Source organism: Alosa pseudoharengus, unplaced genomic scaffold, assembly GCF_046254945.1.
Source record: "Alosa pseudoharengus isolate Yale_2024_CS ecotype anadromous, Long Island Sound unplaced genomic scaffold, YU_APseudo_1.1 YU_APseudo_1.1_scf_21, whole genome shotgun sequence".
Taxonomy (NCBI): Eukaryota; Metazoa; Chordata; class Actinopteri; order Clupeiformes; family Clupeidae; genus Alosa; species Alosa pseudoharengus.
In genome coordinates, this window is record NW_027468674.1 from 2,931,942 (window position 1) to 2,954,074 (window position 22,133).

Genomic DNA, 22,133 nt, shown 5'->3' on the forward strand with positions numbered 1-22,133 from the left:
TAACACGCGGAGCAGGCGGAACAAATATTTCTGGCAGGCGGACCGGAAGACTAGAGCAAAAGAGAACTTGTGTACCGAAGATGTACTTTCATTGGCTAACCGCCTAGCGTTAACCTCTCGACGCACCGCCGCGCCGCCTTCCCGAGATGCATAGGGGACGCGTTAACTACGCATTGCGCTCTCCATAGGAAATCAATGGGCTATGTACTGCGCGGTGGCCTTTGCCGCGAATGCGTACCCAATGCGTCATGTGAAACGCCTGTGTGGGTTGCATTGTCCCTCTCGCACGATACAGGTGTTGAAAACAGCAACTCCTCTAAGCTGGCATTAGATGGGCATGTCACATATTATTGACTTTTTTGGTTAGGCTTACCAAGCGCACATTTATATTTGAATTAAGATTATGGATCATTTAAAATAAAAGCAAATTGCCCGCACTGTTACTGAAAGCGTCCGATATGTCGCTCTTAGAAAGGCCAAATCCGAATGAGTCCTGTGAAACGCATATGTGGGTTTTATTGAAGAAAGCCATGAGCGTCTCTCTCGCACGGTAAAGGTGTTGGAAACGGCCAATATACTCCTCTATGCGGGCAATAGATGGCACGGGCATGTCACCTGTTATTGTGGTTTTTTTTTGTTAGACCTACCAAGCACACGTCCATGTTTAAATTAAGGTTAGGCTACTGGATCATTTAAAACAAAACGCCCGTGGGTTGCATCGGAGAAAGCCATGAGCGTCTCTCTCGCACAATAAAGGTGTTAAAACGACCTCCTGTTTTAGCCAATCATCATGGAGTAAACATAACTCGTTGTTGCTCAAACCCTACGTCTGTGCAGTCGTTCAACATTGTGGTGAATTAATGACGAGTGAAGCCCAGAGCGTCTAATAACATCGCGGGTGGTTTTACGCTGAAGTTGGTTGAAAGCCATGAGCGTGCACCTACACGCGAAAGGGTGCTATATGCGTGGATAGAAAACGCCGAAGGACGTGACAAAACGGCCTTATATGACGCCCTGAGATGAGAACGGGTTGCTACATACATAATCATGCAAGACTGGCTTTAATAGTGACTCTGGGTTTGAATTCTGTGATCTGCCTTTAGCAGAGACAGAGACTTCAGTACCACACATAGTGTCTGTATGGTACTGAAGCAAATTTATATTTACAACGTAGCCGGTTGTATATATCAATAAATGTATATTATGAGCGCCTGGTAAAAAAGAAAGTCTATTCCATGCATGTTAGGCAAATGACAAAGAAATAAAAATATATCACCAATGGCATCTATGCCTACCTCAAATTCATTCACTAACAGATTAACCTTCTTTTTGTAAAATTAGGTCCTTGGCTCCTTGCCCTATCACACTATATTAATGAAAGCATATAAAAACAAATCATATTGCTTAATGAAATATGAGCATTTCTACTTACAGAACCCCTTGTTTGGTCAAAAATGTTCAAAGTCCAGTTTAGATGCTGTTTAGAATATTACACGCTTACGTAACACTGTGTACGGCAGTTGCTCATACCTGTGTTCAATGGCAGGGAGATCATGCAAGCAGTCCGGCAGGCAAGCAAGATGTTAGGCAGGCAGACATGCAGGCAGGAGGGCAGGAAGGGCAGAGAGGCAGGGAGGGAAGTACAGCAGGCAGGCAAGCAGATGGTACGCAGTGATGTAGATCAAGCAGTTCAATAGTCCAAAGGGAAGGGGATATTCCAAAGGGTATTCCAAAAGGTGTTTTAAATTAAATGTTCTAAATGTTCAACTCTAAAGCTTCGAAAAGGTCAAGCGTTTAAATCATAATGCGTCAAGATTCAAACTATCAAGATACAAGTTTCAAGCTATAAGCTTACAAGCTACAAACTTCAAACTTCAAGCTGTAAAAAACTATTTGTGTCCAGCATCTTCCATTGTCTAACTAAGACTGACTAAACCACATGGAAGACGCCATCTTGAAGTGAACAGGACCATGTCAAAATAAAAGCTCCATACAAGCTAATGAATCTCAAGCAAACTAAGAGTCTTTCAGTTCAATAGGGTTTAAAATTCAAATTGGCTCCTACACCCCTAATGAAATATGTGCATTACAGAACCCCTAATGAAATATGAGCATTTCCACTTACAGAACCCCTAATAAAAAAATGTGCATTACAGAACCCCTAATGAAATATGAGCATTTCTACTTACAGAACCCCTAATGAAATATGTGCATTTCTACTTACAGAACCCCTAATGAAATATGAGCATTTCCACTTACAGAACCCCTCCCCCCCACTTCCTGTCCAGGGACAGTTTTTTGGTCATTACTTTTGTTTTTCCTTGAGATCTTGAGATAGCTGTGAAACAAGAGCTGCAGGTTTTGCGGTTCACCTGTGTTGGCATCAGATCCTCATCTGTGTTGGCATGAGATCCTCACCTGTGTTGGCATACCAAAGTGAGACATCAGATCCTCATCTGTGTTGGCATACCAAAGTGAGACATCAGATCCACAGTAGGGCTGGGCGATATGGCTGAAAACTGTATCACGATATAAGTATTTCATATCGGTCGATATCGATAATTATTGATTTTTTTTAAATCTATTTCAGATAAGGACCAGAAGGGGAAAAAAAGTTCAATTTAAACACTTTTATTTTAAACTGAACCTTCCTCTGATTTGAATCACCTCAGTTATCAATCAAAGCAAACAGGGAAAAGAAATAGCAACACAATCATGAAAAACACTCAAATAAATAATTGTGCACATAAGTCTGAATGAGCAGCACTGGTTGAAGCCTGGAAATATTGTAAACAAAGTAATTTGCTAGTTTATCATAGTAAGTCTACTGGTTAGACTGTTCAGTTTCCCCACGTGTGTTTAAGTTTCAAATGAATACTTTTTCTCTTTGGGACAGGCCCGTTTGAGTCTTGGAAAATACTTTTCCATTTGCATCGGGATTAAGTTGATTAGAATTTAGCAGTCGATTTGAATGCAACAGTTTTGAACAAATTCGTGCAGCGTGCTAATGATGCTAACCGGATTTAATAGCAATTCAGTCGTCTTGCACGATTGTGAATGTTTGGATTACATGCGCATGCTGAGGAGGGATGCACCTAGAGAGAGAGAGAGAGAGAGAGAGAGAGAGAGAGAGAGAGCACGGGGCAAGGACTCATTGATAGTCTGTGTTGAGGTAGGCCTACTTCTATCGTCTACTCTGGTAGAGTTGCACATACTAGCTACAATGCAAAATATATTTAGCCTATTTATTTATGGACAACGTAAGGCGGGAGGTATGTGTTGCTTTTAATTATCGAATGTTCTATCGAACGCATTTTTATTGATATCGATTACATGTCTATTGCGATACATATCGCTATCGTTTTATCGCCCAGCCCTATATGCAAATTAATTCACTGATACTAATTTTGCCCCCACTCTAAGGCATTTTGTTTACCAATATGAGTCCAATTGTCACATCCATAACGCTGGAACTGCCCAGTAATATATAATAAGCTATATACGAAGATGACCCACAGTAACCCAAAGTTGCTCTGAAGTCAAAGTAGAAAGTGTAATAGAATTGACATATGTAAGTCATAGTAGTCCCTTGTAATAGAATTGACATATGTAAGTCATAGTAGTCCCTGATAGAATTGGGCAGAGTGGGCAGAGCCAGCTTTCCTTACCAGCCTGTCTAGTCGCCCAGCATCCTTCTTCTTTGTGCTTCCTCCCCAGCATACCACAGCATAGAAGAGGACGCTGGCAACAACAGACTGGTAAAACATCCTGAGGAGCTTACTGCAGACATTGAAGGAACGCAGCCTCCTCAGGAAGTACAGCCTGCTCTGCCCTTTCTTGTAGAGTGCGTCAGTGTTGGCTGACCAGTCCAGTTCATTGTCCAGTTGTAAGCCCAGATACTTGTGTTACCACCTCCACATTGACCCCATCAATGGAGACTGGTAGCAGAGCGGGCTTTGACCTGCGGAAATCCACCACCATCTCCTTGGTGTTGGCGTTTATATCCTCGTCTCTCTTGATTCATTTGTTATAGAGGCTGGTATTGTTATCCCAGTCTCTCTACTGTATTGAAAACTGCAGGTGTCAGTCTACAGCTTCATTAGCATAGATCAATTGATATTCTTAGAAGCAGCTGCCATTGAAACTTTTGTGGTGGATTTCTATGACTTAACGGATGCATGTATGGTTTTTATAAACTTTGATAGTACTGCAATTATTATGAGACTTCAAGGCCTGTACACATCTTAAACAGACCAGACCAGCAGTCAAGGAGTGGGGTGAAGGAGTTCACAGTGACACCTGGCTAGATGGTCGAGGTGAAGGAGTTCACAGTGAACTAGATGGCCGAGAGCGAGAGGATGATGTAATTGGATGATGTAATGGTGGTAACAGCAAGGCCAAGTAACAGGTGGCAAGATAAGAAGCCCTGTTACAACTGGAAAAAAACAGAATCTGGGAAAAACCCAGAAGAAGACAGTTTTGCATATCATTTATGCATGATGAGACAATGGGTTCCACCAATAGTCGTAACCTTGGTGGATGCTGATAGGCCAACAGGTGTCTTTCGAGGGAGGCGAGAAGGCCCAACTTCAAGGTTAAGGAGTATAAAAGATAGGCCGCAGCCATTTTGATTTCAGATCTCATCGGGGGCGCCAGCTGATGACATCTCACATCACCCTATTGCTTGACACCTGGTCTGGACATCGTTTAGGCTGGACTATCATTGCAATACGGTGAATAAAGATCAACAGTCTTCAGAGATCTTCTGTCTGCATTGTCTCCTTCGGACGCTTTGTTCCAGAGTGCTAATTAGTAAGTAGTTAAGTGATAAATTGTTTATTGGATTCGGAAGTGGACCGGTTTTTCCACGACAGATCTGGAGGTTCCAACCGAGATTTGACACAGGATTCATCAGGAAAGCAGTTCTGCCCCGGGTGAAGCAGGTCACGGCAGCCGTTTCCCCAAGGGCCCACAGGTAGGCAATTTTGCTTACATTAGGGGGAGCCAGGCTGTTGTGACTTGTGGGTAGCCTGGGACTGAATTGTTTACTGAATCCTCAAAAGAATAGTGGAGACATAGGAGGGAGATTGAGTTACACTGTTGGTCTTTAAAAGCGCATGCGTTTTATGATGATATGGTATTTTTCTTTATGCGATAGATAAGTCAGAATAATGAGAGTATTCTGAAGCATTTGAAGGTCAAAGGGAACAGACTGATCTGTAAGGTATTTTTTTGTGATTTATGATATATGGTATTCCTCTATGCGATAGAGAAGTCAGAATAGGGTTATTCTGAAACCTTTGAAGGTCAAAGGGAACAGACAGTGCGACTGATCTGTAAGGGTTTTTGTGTTTATAATGTTATGGTATTCCTCTATATGGTAGAGAAGTCAGAATAGGGTTATTCTGAATCCCGTTTGAGGTTAACCCTCATGTTATCCTTGGGGTCAATTTGACCCCAAACAACGTTTAACATCATAAAATATATGGTTCACTTTTTTTTTTTTGCTTCATGTTTTATGACTTTTCCTCAATTGAAGGGTACAACAGAGTTAGCATGAAATTTGTACAATAATTTGTTTTCAATGTCCTGTACAAATATTTTGTACATTGATGTTCCTTGGGGTCAGTTTGACCCCAGCTGTATGAAACATGGGCTACATGAATATTTGACACATTATGGATATTATTATTTGAATAGTATGGGAACATATTGTTATTATCATTATTACATACACAAGTACATATTACATATAAGTCATTTTGGGAGGACTGTATAAGTCAAAAGGGGAAGCAACAGCAAGCCTTTGGGCTGCTGACACTGGATGGGCAATATTGCCAGCCAGGGTTCCAAGGTTCATAAAGGGGTGTAGGGGGGTGGGATTGTTTTGTAGGGCTTTTGATGGTGGTTATTACACTCTTGTTAAGTACCTGTCACAAAAAAACTGGGTAACAATATGAATTATAATCATTTTCTGAGGGTTTATTTAGCTGGGGTCAAATTGACCCCAAGGATCATGAGTGTCGGTAAGATTTGAGGATAACACAAGGGTTAAAGGGAGCAGATAGCACAGCTAAACTGTAAGTTTTTTTTTAGTGGTGTGTGTGTGTTTTTCTTTTTTTCTTCTGCTTTGTGCGTGTGATACTACTCCCTCTGCGCTGCAGAGTAGAGGGAGGAAAAGAGGCAACTAGGCCATAAATTAACCTGGCAGTAGTTAAGTTGGCTAGAGTGGGAAAAGGAACAATATATAATACATAATATACAAAAATATCAGACAGATAGATACACTTTAGAATAGACTGGAATGAGCTGCTATCACTGGACAAAGTATTAGCCAGTGATATGCAGACAGATAGAAACATTTTAGAAATAGACTGAAATGAGCTGATATCGCTGGACAAACAGATGAGCCAGAAAATATCAGACAGATAGAAACACTTTAGAATAGACTGGAATGAGCTGCTATCACTGGACAAAATATTAGCCAGTGATATGCAGACAGATAGAAACATTTTAGAAAATAGACTGAAATGAGCTGATATTGCTGGACAAACAGATGAGCCAGAAAATATCAGACAGATAGATACACTTTAGAATAGACTGGAATGAGCTGCTATCACTGGACAAAGTATTAGCCAGTGATATGCAGACAGATAGAAACATTTTAGAAATAGACTGAAATGAGCTGATATCGCTGGACAAAAAGATGAGCCAGAGATGTCAGAGAGATAGAAACATTTTAGAAAATAGAATGACATGAGCTGATATCGCTGGACAAACAGATGAGCCAGTGATATGCAGACAGATAGAAACATTTTAGAATAAACTGGAATGAGCTGATATCGCTGGACAAACACATGAGCCAGCGATGTTCAGACAGATAGAAACTATTTAGAAATAGAATGACATGAGCTGATATCGCTGGACAAAAACATGAGCCAGCGATATACAGACAGATAGAAACATTTTAGAATAGAATAACATGAGCTGAATATCACTTGGGCACAAAATCCGAGCCAGTGATAATCAGACAGATAGCACCCCTCAGAACAAGGTTTTAAAATGTTATTTGTTATGTGAAAAATACTGAGTGTGTGACAATCTCTGTTTGTTTTATTATGTGGGCACGGGCCTACAATAGATGCCAGGAGCACACAGACGTACACTTGTGATTGAGGAGACCGCCGCGGGACAGAGAGAAGTTCGGTTGAAGGAGATCGGAATAAAAGTGGATCATTACAGATAGCAATTGGGATACTGATCAAGGAATTGCACAGGATACATACGTTGGACATAAATGCTTTGATAAAAGTATTCACATGCCTCTCAATAGAGACGCCTGAGCCTCTGAGTAATGAGGAAGGCCTTTTCCCCTACAGTCCCTCTAAGTCCTCCTTACACCCAGAGAAGGACAGAGAAGAAGGTAAGGAGGCAGAGAAGAAGGTAAGGAGGCAGAGCAGAGTACAGAGGTTTTGGAAGACGAATCGGAGCTCACAGTGGGAAGTGATTGGGAGACATAGGTTTGTAAGAAATTCTCCCCCTGTAAGGAAACATGGAAGACTCATACTAGGTTAAAACTTAGAAGAAACATCACTATAAAATCTTACAGTGTGCCTTGCTATAATAAATGTTGTCACATATAAAACAAAATCAAAAGGTTGTGATGCACATGGCAAAATGTATACACTTTTGTAGAACAATATACTCACAACAATAAAGAAATATAGTTATAACACTGTTAGAAGATTCATGTATACACGTTAGTAGAGCAATATATTCACATCAATAAGAAAATAGTTAGAACACTGTTATAAGGTTTATGTATACACCTCAATAGAGCAATGCACCCACATTAATGAAGAACTAGAGAGTAACCTGTTAGAAGTTGATAACTTGTGTAAAACTGAAATAAGTAAATAAAATAAAGAAAGAGAAATAATTGTATGAAGTAATATTTGCACAGACATTAAGCCCACAGGTGGGGGCCAGACTCAGCAGAAGACCTTGGCTCAACGCCCAGATCTGGGCTTGCTGCCCAGATCTTGGCTCACTGCCCAGTAGAGATGCGCGGTTCGCGGTTACAGCCGCGGACTCCGCGGTTAAACCGCGGATCGGGCGGATGACGTGAAGAAATATAATATTTTAATTAAATTCGGGCGGGTGGCGGTTGAACCAATCAAATGAAAAAAATATAGCCTATACATTGTTAAATTGTGTTACCTACATCCGAAAAAAACAAGCACACTTTGAAATAGTCAAATTTTCATCAGGCAGTTTGGCCTAGTTGCTTCTATGCATGCTGCTTTGTTTATCTATCAGAGACGGTGTTGCGGAATTGGTGTATTCCGATGTTTCACTGAGCAACCCCTCACGCACGCACACACACACACACACACACACACACACACACACTAAAGGTAACAAAGTTTAAATTAAGTAGCCTATCGTAGCCTAACAGCATGTTTTTCTCTCCAGTGTGCAATAAGAAAGTAGAATAGGCTACAGTGCAAGTTGACCGATGATTCATCTCCCATGTCGTCTCGTTGCAGAGCCTTGGTAGGCCACTAAGCAAATCTGCAACCTATGAGCCCAGCTGCCAGTATTGGAGGAGGCCTAAACATCTCGTAGATGAGACTGACTGGGTTATTTTGTTTCGATATTATATATAAAACACATAGTCATTTTAGCCTACCATTCAGGGAATAGGCATTTAAAAGGGAGACAGATTATGGTGTGATATGACTCAGAACTGACATCGGGCAATGGCAGTGCGAGATGTTCAGAACGTAAGAGCTAAAACTTCTACAAGCTCAGTAACATCCACAGCTGAAAAAAGAAGGTAAGAAAAATAATCGGAAAACTTAGATGTGTAAGGCAAGCAAGCAAGTTGTTACTAAAAATGTAAACATGCACGTTGCACTGCTGTGCGGTGGGTTACAGTGCGTAAAGTAGCCTATTAATGTTAGTAGGCTAAATAGCAGCATGTTGAAATGATGTGCTAAATTGCGTTTTTTATTACAATGATACAATTGTAGGCTACAGGCTGCGTTTTATTTGGAGACTTTTGCGAGACAGAGACTGAGTTTGCTGCTGATATTCTGGGGATAGGCTACAACATAGCAAATGTAGGACTTTAGCCTTTTAATATATTTGCTGCATTGGATCAGTCTTTCTAGAACAGGCAAGAGCTTTCTAGCCTCACGTCGGCAGCACCGCATCACCCATATACATTAAAACAACCAGCGGATGGCGGGCGGGTGCGGATTTGAAAATTGGTCAAAAAACGTTGGTGCGGATGGATGGCGGATGGATGATAAGTTTTGCTATGCGGTTACGGTTGAAATAATAGCCCATCCGCGCATCTCTACTGCCCAGACCTGGCTGACTGCCCAGAAGAGACAAGAGATAAGAAGTCTTACACACACAGGTAGGCCAGAGCAACATTCTCACACACACAGGAACAGCAAAAAACTAGGATTAAGTGAAATAAGAAGTAAGAACAAAATTGTTTCTGTTAATTGTAAATTAGAAAAATAACAAACATCACCAGAGAACAGAGGATCAAGCTACTAACACAGGGTTGAGACAACAGTCAGAGTAGGGTACATCACATTGGAAGTAGATAGGTTAGGACTACTTAAGCACAGGGAAGAGAAAAGGAACAACCACATAGATTAAGATAGCAGTGGCCTATAACCGTTTCCCATATTAACACACAGAATAAGAAAAAGCCAAACATCTTATCCAACAAGCAAACTACAGGGATATATGGCACAAGGAGGACATGAAGTGATCTGGACCATAAACATTACCCAGCATAGAGAAGAGGGGTGTTATATAAACTTTGACACTGGACAACACATGGAATTCCAAGGCAAGAGGTTGCAACTCCCAACACACTGTAGAGAGTGGTGGGGCCTTGTTGAAGTAGTAATTGATACACTTGGTGACATAGACCCTGGCACGCATTTGCAGGAGAATCAGGAGTGGCCACAAACCTGAGCAATAGCCTGAGACGCACATAATAGTGAAAAGTCAGAGGAAGAGTGGGTGGTTAAAATCCAAAAGGAGGGCGTAAGCGCCACAGACAAATAGGGGGCAGCGGTTCCAGGACAGAGAGTGCTGCTTCCAGCTCACTGTGAAACTTGGGTAGACTTGAGGGACGCCATACTATACACAGTCGGTGACCTACGCCCATATACACCAGAAGATAACCAGCCAGTGTGCATCATACCTAGCTTCGACGAACAAGAGGCACACCTCCGAGACTGGGAACTGGGTTGGTACCTGGAGTGGGAACAATCTAGTAATATAGAAGACCAAAACCAACGCCAGGTGCACCGGGAAGACGACGACTCGGAAGAGGATCTGTTTTATATCAACGAGGAGGTTCAGAACATTCACTTGAAAGACCACAACTATTCAAAAGACTAAACCCACAGGAGGGAGAAGGGTTGTGAATAATGGCGACGGGAGAAGATGACACCATTGGAGGAAGTCTTGAAAGAGAACAGGATTGCCAGAGATAGAATCAAGGAGGTCAGCAAGAAATGGGAAGAAAGGACACGGACGCACCACACCCCCTGGGCATACAATGGAACATTTGATTTAAGCACAATAGCCAAATGCAGGAGAAGGTCCTGAACCATAAAAATCATGACAAGAGGCCCGCAAGACAAAAGAAAAGAGAAGAAGAACTATTGACCTTGGAAGCTTTCATGAAAATAGCCGAGCAGAAAAGGAAGGAGAAGGGTGACCGGGATAGGGTGTCGCCCCTAACAACAACCATAAAGAAAAAGCAAGAAGAGGGAAAAATGAAGACAAGTTAACAAAGGCAAGCATCCCCGAACCAGGCTCCAGATCCAAGGGCCCTGCCTATGGAGGAACTACGCCCACCTCCATATGGAGAAAGGGACAGACTGTATCCCGAGATACCATAACTGAAAGAAGATACAAAGGAAATGGGCCAACAGAAAGAAGGATAACCGGGCCCTGCAATCCAAGCGGCCCTAGTCACAATGGGAGGAGATCGCATGGAGGTGTGGGAAGAAATAAAGAAAATAATGGAGAGGCAACAGGACTCCCCATCAGGAGCATCACCAAGACCAACAGCGCCCCTCTTCAGCCCTGGGACCCCTGAGCTTGCCCCGAGGGGTGAAGAGACCGGAAGGGCATTGAGGGAAACAGAGATAGACCAAAGGAGTTCGGGAAGGATACAGAGGACCGAAACAGAAGTGGCCAAAAGGTGGGAAGAAGCACTTCAAAGTGAAGACGAGGTGGCAACAAACCATAGGTGTGCTCTGTAAAGGCTGCAGCATGATTGGGGAGAAGGGTTAACCCACACCAGTACTCCCAAAGGACAGGAACAGAATAAAAACACAGGGATAGAAAATAAGAGATCATGAACAAAACAGAGGGATGATCCAGGAGCATCAGAGAATGATGGAGGAAGAGCAGGTTGCAGCCATTCAAAGAGAAGCTGAGATACAACGTGAGCGCTGGAGCGAGAGGAAAGCACTTGAAGCAAAACGACTTATATATAAACTGACAAAGACAGAAGGCAATGAGTAAGGAAAAGAAGAACTGGTAGCCAGAGCTTGGGAGAAAATGGGAGAGGCTATGAAATGGATATAAGAAAGAGTAAGCATGTGGGAATCTGAAAAGCACCAGAAATACAAGGTCAACTTCTTGAAGCTCATGTAAGAACAGAGGGAGAAATTAGAAGGAGTCATAGAGGAGATGAGCCTTGAGGAGAAGCATGAAGAAGAAAGGGCGAAGGCAGAGCTTCTGGAACAAGAGAAGGAGAAGCATTGGAGGTGGACAAGAAGGGAAGAAATAGAGGAGGAAAGGCTAATTAGCCTAGCAGCTGAAAGGACTAAATTGGAAGAGCGGAAAGGGAGAACTAATGAAACTCTGGAGAAAATATATGAGTGTGTCCAAAATATTAGAAATGAAAGCCAAGAAGAGGAGTGCTTAGTAAAATTCCACATAGAAGAGTCCGAATCGGAGTGGGACACAAACGAAAGCGAAGGGCCCAGCGATGAGGAATGAGGAATACGATTTGGGAATAGATCAGGACATAGCCTATTACCCCGTGGAATCAATCCAGAGGCAACCACGAACGCCAGAGCAGGCCCAGACACAGACAACAGAACTAAATCTACTAGGCCGAGGGGCAATAGGTGGAGGGTACAACAGGCACTTCAAAGGTGCACAAGGAGTGCGATCCCACCAGGGCCGAAGGATGGAATGCCGCGGAAAAGGAATGACGATGCTCTCAGTAATGATCCCACCCAGTATGATCACCACAGGACTCTTGGGGCTAAGCAGAGTAAAGAAAGGCGTCGAGAAAGGCCTGGAGGAAATCCGGAGAGGAATGAAGAAAGGGCTAAATGAGATTGAAGGAGAAGTAAAAAAGAGTTTGAAAGAAAACAAAAGAGAGCTGGAGAAGATAGAGAAAGAAGAGAAAAAGAAAAAAGAACAGATGAGAAAGGAACGAGAGAATGCAAAAAGAGGCCCATGAAGATTCAGATGAAGAAGAAACACATGTCATGGCACCAATAAGAATAAAAGAGAAAAAATCATACTACCAGCCGTGAACTCACTCAGACGTGAGTGGTCTCTTGGCAAGGCTCCCAGTGTTACACGAGATGGATTTCAACGATAGAAAACCAGACACAAGGACGAACCTTGGCAGTAGGGGACATAAAATATGTGCTCAGTTGTTACTGGGAAAATCTGAGAAAAAATTAGGGTATCTGATGGCAGACAGCAGCCTGGACGCAAAGGACTTTGATAGCTATCGACCCCGAATATGGAGGGCCTTGAGGGCGGCCTACCCAAACCAGTACAGCCCCACGGCCGTCTACGTAAAGAAGCTTAAAGATGATGACAATCCCGCAGCTTTTGTGGAGAGGGCGGCCCAAGATTGGACAGCCAGCATGGAACAACGACCAGAGGAATCATATGCATCCACAATACAATTCAGACAGGCCGTTATGGACACCCTGCCGAGACCAGTAAAGGCACAGTTAGAAAATGACTGGCGCTTGGGTTGCATGACTAAAGATGAATTCAGACTAGCAGTGGCACACTATGTAACACTCCACAGGCAAGGAGAAGATAAAAAGGAACAACAAGAAAAGGAGGTCTTGCGAAAACTCACTCAAATGCAGTTCCAAGAGACAAAAAGCGCAAAAAAGGCCGCTACCCAAGCCCCAATGATGCTGGCCGCAGACCCGGTGCTAGGGGGGCAGGCTCTTGCCCCACAGCAACAATCAACACAAATGGTACAGCAGCCTGTGGCAACACCAGTGGTACAGCAACAGGGGATGATACAGCCACAACAAATGCCACCAGTGACATTTCAACCAGTGATGTATGGGCCTATACAACAACAGAGACAACAATGGTACCCACAGAACAAAGGCCGAGGTGGGCCCCACTGAGGGGGATTTGGGCCAGGAAGAGGAGGCTATGGAAGAGAACGACAACGTACTCAACAAATCAAGGACCAGGTAGCTTCCAGTGCTGGGTGTGCGGAGGAGTAAGACACATCTCCAGGGACTGCCTGACTAGAACTGGTAGACAAGGCAACCAAGGGGGACCAGCACCACCACCACAAGGGCAGATACGACAGAGTGGTCAGGCCCCTCAATATGGAGGAGCTCTGTCACAAGGCCAAGCCCAGTCTGGCAACCAGGTGACCCATTATAGGGGAGGCCCGCCGCAGGGTCAGACTAAGTCTGCCCAGGTCTCCCCCTATGAGGGAGCCTACAATTGACAAGGCCCGGAAAAACCAGGGGAGGGTCAGTTCCCCGCCCTGATGAGGGGAGCTGACGCAAAACCGATGCTGCAAGTTCTAATACAGGGCGGAGAGGTTAAATGTTTAGTGGACATGGGAGCAACGTACACTTATCTTCACCCAAAAGATGCCCAACACCTCCCCAGGTCTTCAGGAAAATTTAGGAAGACGGTGGGTTTCGCGGGAAAAACGCAGCTTATTCCAATAACAGCCCCAGTATCAATTCAAATAGAAGACAAGGAAATTAGGATACCAGTGTTAATAGCGGACACGCCTGTCAACCTGCTGGGGCGGGACGTGTTGTGCAATCTAAGACTCCAAATTGAATGCTCCCCGTCAAGAGTGCAGATGTTAGCAACCCAGATGGCTATGATGACACATGGCCCCCCACAAAACCACGTCCAGCAAGTTTACTGGATCAGTCAGTTGGAACCAGACCTGGAACAAGAGCTGTACAACAAACTGCAGACCAAATAAGCAACCTCCATGGCCATCTACGAGCACCATGATGTCCCTTTAACTGCACAATTAAGTTTGACCAGACGCCAAATGAAGAAAGAGAGGAAAATGTGGAACAGAAAAGTGGCTGGAAACACATTCCGCTGGACATACACCCAGTAATAGTGGCTGAAGAAGGAGTGGTTGCTGATGTAAAGTTCATGGAAGGAGGGAATATGGGAGCATTCTTTGACATGCCTGGAACAATGCCCCACATCACTTTAAGAGTGGCAGAAGGACACAGAACAAGAGAGATGGCTCAGTGATGCTCAAGCCTCGATGTGCCAAATGGAAGGGGACAACAAATGATTGGGTCCAAATAGCCACTGAGACAGAAGACGGTCCAATGTACAAAGTAAAGCTAAGCAACCCAATTACTGTATGGGGCATCCCACAAATAATCGAGCTCATAAATGCAGGACTCCAGGAACAGAGGGGCATACCTTATGCCAAAAGGATGCCCCTATGGAAATGCATTCGGTTATACAAGCTGTTCCCAGGAGCAGGACAACAATGCTGGGACAAAACGCGACACAAACCTTTTGACAGCAATGATATAGACTGGGACACATACATGCAGCACCTTTCATGATGTTTTAAAGAGACTGATGCACCACCTGACGGCACACGCCTCAGACTTAAACCCAGAAAAGACTGAAGAGAAGCAGAAAAGAGGCCAAAGTCAAGAAACAGCCCTGGAAGAAGCCCTCAATATACCGTATGTCAAACCCTGTCTATATGGCAATCCCTATTGCATGCATGGCCTGATGGCAGGAATAGGGTAGCGATGCTGGGACAAAAAGAATCATGTGCCCTTTAGCAGGTTTGACCCAGACGGGGACAGATATGTGATACAATGCATGGATCGTGAAGCAGAAGAGAGGCTTGTGGAGCCAAAACAAGCAGCCTGGAAAATGATGATGCTGCAGGAGGCAACGGAAACGGATGAGGAGCACGTGGAAAGAATATTAGCCATAGTACCATCCGTGGTGTGGAGATGGAGACATAGGACTGGTTAAGTCAGCAAGTCAGCAAGCCCCGTAGAAGTAAAATTGAAACCAGGAGAAACTTTGCCATTCCAGCCACAATACCCACTCTCAGCAGAAGCAGTTGAAGGAATTAAGGAAATGATTGAAGACCTTCTGCAAGTAGGAGTCCTAGAAGAAGTCCCAAGCGCAAGGTGCAACACGCCTATTTTCTCTATACGAAAGGCAGATTGAGTGAGATGGAGAATGATCCAAGATCTCAGGCCGGTGAATGCATGCATTGAGGACTATCCGGCGGACATACCACATGCTAACATGTTACTACATACATCCCGTCTGACGCTACCACGTTTTCCGTCATAGATTTAACGCAAGCTTACTTCTCCATTAGAGTGGCACCAGTGAGCGAGGAACTTTTTGCATTCCAATATTTTGGGGAAAACTTATCAATACAATCGTTTGCCTAAGGACCTCAAATTAAAAAGCTAATAACCTAAAGCGCATCACGTGTCAGAGCACGATCCTGCAATATTTCGATGACGTTTTGATATGTTCCCTGGATGGAGAAACTTGTGAAAAAAGGACACAGTCCATGTGTTAACCGTTCTGGGGGGTATAAAGTGTCAAGAAAAAACTGCAATTCGCCCAGTCCAAGGTGATCTATTTAGGTGGACACAAGGGAATTGCCCCAGAGCATATTGAGACCATCACAAAGGTACCAAGACCAACCACGGCAAAACAGATGATGTCGTTCAGTGGCCTCATAGGATTCAGTAGTGACTGGGTAGAGTGCTATGAACAGAACAGAACATAGCCCCACTCCGAGCTATGATCATGAATGCAGAAACCAACAATCTGAAGAACCGCCTCACCTGGACAATGGATAGAAATGAAGCATTTGAGCGCATCAAGGGAGAACTGCAGCAAGCACCTGCTCTTGCACTGCCGGACTATGGAAAACCATTCCACCTGTATGTGTCAGTGAAGAAAGGGGAGGGAAAGGACGCATACATGACAGCTATTTATTGCAGACACAGTGTCATGGGAGAAGCAAACAAGCAATTGCGTACTATAGCTCTTAACTGGAGGCAGTGGCTCAGGGTTATCCACCATGCTTTCAGGAACTTGAGGCAGTGTATTCAGCATATGTCAAGGCCTCAAGCATTATCATGGGATGGTCAGTGATCATACACACCAGTCATGCAATAGCCCAGTTAGTTGAACAAGGAAAGTTTTGCCTGACACCCCAGAGACAGCTCAGATATTACAATCTGTCCCTTTGCCCTGATGTCAGCTTAAGGACATGTGACACAGCAGGAAAACTAGCAGATCTTGTTACCCTCGACTATGAGGGTGTACCACACAACTGTGTAGCAGACTCAGTAGCCTTCTGTAAGCTTAGGAAGCATCAAGAGAGTGAGCTACTGGGGGATGGGATAACATACTTTGTAGATGCTGTAGTCATAATTATGACAAAACACACGCAGGGTTCAGTGTAGTGCAAACATTGTAATAAAAAAAAAAAAAAAAAAAATCATTACAGTCATGTGCGAGCCCGGTACACAACCGTGTTCAGCTCAACTAGCGGAGCTTAAAGCATTAACAGCAGCATGCTCACTAGCGGAAGGACAGGAGGCAACCATATATATTGACAGTGCATACGCCCACAATGTTTGCCATGTGCATGGCGCGCAATGGAAACAAAGAGGTTTCAAGAAATCGGATGGAAGCCCTATCCAACATTTGGAACAAATCCAACTATTGCTGGCTGCTATGATGCGACCAAAACAGCTAGCCATATGCAAATGCAAAGCACACTGTAAGGGGCAGGACCACATTACCGTAGGTAATGCTAAGGCAGATGAGGTAGCAAAGGAAGCTGCCTTAGAGGCAAGAAGGCTTAATACAATCCCAAAACCCCCTCAGGAGAATGAACCACATACAGTGCTGTTCAACAGGTCAAACTTGGATGGTGGCCCCAAAATTGGCTCCTCGATCTCCTAATAGATCAGCCATATTGTGTTTCTCACAGTGCAAGGGAGGATGTGAGGCAGCAGATTCTTGGCAGAGGATTCTGGGCACCATTGCTTCAGGATCGCATTGCTTATGTGTTGAGGTCACATTTGTGCAATAAGCAACTCAAGGAAAGGCATAAAAACAGGCATAGGGCCAAGACCCCTGGGACACATTCCACTCCCAGAAGGTCCATTCAAACATCTGGTAATGGATTACATTGACATGAGAAAAACAGTCAATTCATACAAACATGTTCCAGTGATAGTATATTGATACTCAAGGTGGGTGGAAGCCTGCCCAAGCAGGATGAAAAGACTGTGATTCGTTTTCTGGCAAGAGAAGTGATCCCCAGGTTCGGAATTCCAGAAATAATTAGCAGTAATAATGGTAGAGCTTGAGCGCAGATCCAAATTTGCCAAATCTAAATTGGGTAGATGCATTGCCAATTGCATTAATGATAATGTGAAAAAATCGCACCATGCACCTAACGCCGCATGAAATGGTGACTGGAAGAGTGATTCCTACTCTGTGAATTAGTGACGGAAACCCTTGCTAGAACTATTGGAGCAGAAAGTGAGCAGTTATACTAAACAACTTTCCCAAGTTCACAGGGCAATTTTCAATGAGCGGAAGAAGAGAAAGGAGATTGGAGAGGGGGTCAGAAGAAGGACCCATTCAGGGCAATGTCACAGAGAAGAACGGAGGAGCCAGACGATGATCAGGGGAACCAAGGACCGCCGGGACCCCCACCAGACTCCCCTGGGGTGGATGATGGTGGTGGGGAATCCGGGGGAGAATCAAGTACGAGTAGGGGTACGGCAAGGAGGATACTGCCAGCTCCTGATACTGGCCCTAGGTGTGATGTGCCTAGGGGGCATGGTGTTTTCTCTCCCCTATCTGTTCCTGCAGGTGCTGTTGATGATGGGGTCGAGCCAGGCCCAAACGGGAGGAGGCGGACACTTCCACCCAGAACTGAGGCCACTTCCGAACCCCAGGTATCTGAGACAATGCCAGCTGCCCTGAGAGACAGCCATCCCTGTAACGAGCCTAGAAGTCACTGCAGCTGGCTGTACAGTCGACTCCAAAAAACCCTACAATGATGGCTACACCAAAGAAGCGACGGGACCAGAAGAAGGAAGGAAAGTGACAACACCGCCGCTGTTGCACCAGTAGAGGGACGCAATCGACTGGGGAATCTGGTACTCTTTTGACCTTCCTAATGACAGACCAGCCGCTACAGAGGACTTCATAGGATGGTAATAGAGAACAAGACAATGGGGACAGAGTCATTTTGTACGTACATCCCTGGAACAGATGAAGACATTGAGGGTGTTATAAAGGCAATGGATAGACTTAAGATCCTGAACACTGAAGCTCATGGAAGTTCGGGAAAAGAATAGAAGAATATAACATTAGATGTAGGTGATGTGTCAGGTATTTTTTAGTCCAGTGACTCAGTGGCTGAAAAACAACTTTAAGTCAATGGGAGCACTGATTGTGGCTCACAAGACTGTGGCCAAACAATTGATGGTCGTGGAAAATGAGTATGAAGAAATGTACCCAAACACACGTGGACATGAAAATCAAATAATGTTGGAGGGGCTCCAGACTTGTTTGATCCACCGGTTTGGCAAGAATAGGGTGGGGCATGCGAGAAGCCCACAACTATCCACAATAATACATAGATGCTATGTCTACGCACACACACACACACACAATTACTGATAGGTAACTCACAAGACATGTACCTGCACGCCCAGGTGACAGAGAAAAGGATAGAAGTCATGGGCTGTGACCTGATACGAATAGTCGCCTCAAAAGAGCATAAAGGGATAAGGGAAAGGTAAGATGGATGTTGATGTATGGCTAATGAATACTTATTATGCGTAGATGAAACATAGAATTGTGGAGGATTAGCCCTCACCTGCAAGGCCATCCAGAAGAGTTGGATAGTACTGATTGCTTGAAATTTATATTACATGCTCTCACCCCAGCCTGCCCTATGCTAGCCCCGGCCCGCCAAAAGGCGTGGCGGAGTTTGTGGCTCAGGCAGTGCCCAATGACGGGTAAGACCCCATTTTGGTCAGCAGGGGCAACCTAAGGCAGGGGACTGACGGCCCGGCTCCATAAGTGTGGCGTACACTTGCGACCGGTGACGTCCACCCAGCCCGGAAGGGGCATGAGTGTGATATCTGGGAGATATCTAAGGGGGGGGGGTGATGCTACGGGAGAACAGGGGGGTGGGAAATGTAAGGAAAATAATCAACCTAAAACAATATATAATCAATATATATATATATATATACTTTACTTACAAATATGTGAGGAGAAAACGGATTGGCAGATTGGGGACAAATACGATCATGATGTTGTTATGTAACTCCGAATCGTCACGATGGCCGTTGCATGAAAATTATGTTTATGCTCAAAGTGACTGACATATTGGTCGGCTTTGGGGACAAATCCGTCTTGGGTCCTAGCCATTGTCATAACAAAAAAATTGGTCTTTCTGTCACCCGTTCTGGGCGTCCAGGTTTGATAATTTAGCAATAGTACACATATTTGAGAGTACTAGTGCATAATCATTTAAATAGATTAGGTAGTGATACATTACGGTTTGCATTTATATACAGTTTTTTTACAATTACACATATGATAATGAAAATTGTACAATCATCACTTATGAAGGGTGCTAACCATATACAAGGTTCCATAGCAAATGCTCACGCATGTCTGGATGAAGATGCCTTGACAATGTATTAGGTCACGACATATCATTTATGCTGGCTGTAGAGTGAGGCTAATTTAGCCTCAAAGGAGGGAATATGTGGTGGATTTCTATGACTTAACGGATGCATGTATGGTTTTTATAAACTTTGATAGTACTGCAATTATTATGAGACTTCAAGGCCTGTACACATCTTAAACAGACCAGACCAGCAGTCAAGGAGTGGGTTGAAGGAGTTCACATTGACACCTGGCTAGATGGTCGAGGTGAAGGAGTTCACAGTGAACTAGATGGCCGAGAGCGAGAGGATGATGTAATTGGATGATGTAATGGTGGTAACAGCAAGGCCAAGTAACAGGTGGCAAGATAAGAAGCCCTGTTACAACTGGAAAAAAACAGAATCTGGGAAAAACCCAGAAGAAGACAGTTTTGCATATAATTTATGCATGATGAGACAATGGGTTCCACCAATAGTCGTAACCTTGGTGGATGCTGATAGGCCAACAGGTGTCTTTCGAGGGAGGCGAGAAGGCCCAACTTCAAGGTTAAGGAGTATAAAAGATAGGCCGCAGCCATTTTGATTTCAGATCTCATCGGGGGCGCCAGCTGATGACATCTCACATCACCCTATTGCTTGACACCTGGTCTGGACATCGTTTAGGCTGGACTATCATTGCAATACGGTGAATAAAGATCAACAGTCTTCAGAGATCTTCTGTCTGCATTGTCTCCTTCGGACGCTTTGTTCCAGAGTGCTAATTAGTAAGTAGTTAAGTGATAAATTGTTCATTGGATTCGGAAGTGGACCGGTTTTTCCACGACACTTTCTTTCCCAACAGTGAGTTTTTAAATTATGGATCTACACACCTCAAGCACGTCTTGACTCTTTATAAACAAACCTCAAAGCAAAAGTGACATTTCGTAAGGGTCAATTTGTTGTTAGACTATGTGATGACACCATTTTATTGAAATTCCCCTTGGGGATCAATAAAGTATCTATCTATCTATCTTTTACTGTAGGCCTGTAGGAAATAAAGTTCAAACATGTGATCAACCCGGAAAAAGTTGTCAGGTAGCCTATGTTTCGGTTCCGGTGATTATTTGTGAAATTGTGCAAACGACAGCCTTTTCAAGGCATTTCAAGGAAGGAGTGGTAGCATGCAAGCTCCCTAATTGACCCAGTACAGAAGGCATCAATAAATTGTTGGGGAGGGTTATGCGTTTTTTCTCAATCACTTTGGAGGGTCATAGAAAAAAATTCTTGCTGGCGAGGGAGAGTCACGTCTTTTTTGACTAACGCTCCCAAAACTCCTCCGGTGGCCCCTTAAATAAATAACGAACAGTCCCTTCGCAGCAGGATTTTCAGACAACTTTTAAGGACAGCACAAAGATATTCAAAAGAGGCATAGTCACCATAGGATGACTGTTGACACTGAAAAGAAGCTTTGAAGGGTTCAATTAGGGTAGTGTTATAATTTACTGAGTCAAGCCAGTCAAAGTCAGTTAAAAGTAAGAAATCAAGTTTGTGTGTATGTAGAGATAAGATTGTTGATTAACAAAGACTTTTTTAGTGAGTGAGTGTGTGTGTGTGTGTGTGTCTGTGTGTGTGTGTGTGTCCACAGAGTCCATGTAGCACCATAAACACTAAGGGTGATGACTTTGTACCCAAGATTGTATTTTATTGGTGGGCTAATTATGGCAAGTTAAACATTATTTCAGGTTACATCGCAAACACTTTCTCAGATTGTATTTTATTGGTGGGCAAGTTAAACATTATTTCAGGTTACATCGCAAACACTTTCTCAGAAAGCAGTAACAGTGTACCTCATACTAAGGTTGCCAACCGTCCCAAAATGCCCGGGACATCCCATATTGTGGGTGATTTTGATTTGTCCCGACAGGGACAGCTCCAGTCCCCATTTTCAATAGCCTCGTTGGCCCTGTCAAGTTGTAAATGGCCAATAGAAGGCTACTGTAAATGCACCTGGAACAAAGTGTCCAGTGCCGCTGCTACGTGCATCTCACACATACACACGTAGCACCGTGATAGAGGGGACACCACAATTTAGCAAGAAAAGCTTTGCTGCAAACTGCTTTTCAC

The 22,133-nt window shown here is 43.9% G+C and overlaps 1 long non-coding RNA gene across 1 annotated transcript in view; it reads right to left on the minus strand.

Annotated features, from left to right (window-relative positions):
• Positions 1–19, minus strand: part of LOC143138366 (uncharacterized) — a 10,410-nt gene extending 10,391 nt beyond the window's left edge. Inside the window, exon 1 of the long non-coding RNA XR_012990176.1 lies at positions 1–19. This exon is cut by the window's left edge and continues 140 nt beyond it. This is a non-coding gene — a long non-coding RNA (uncharacterized LOC143138366).
• Between the last annotated feature and the right edge of the window lie 22,114 nt (positions 20–22,133).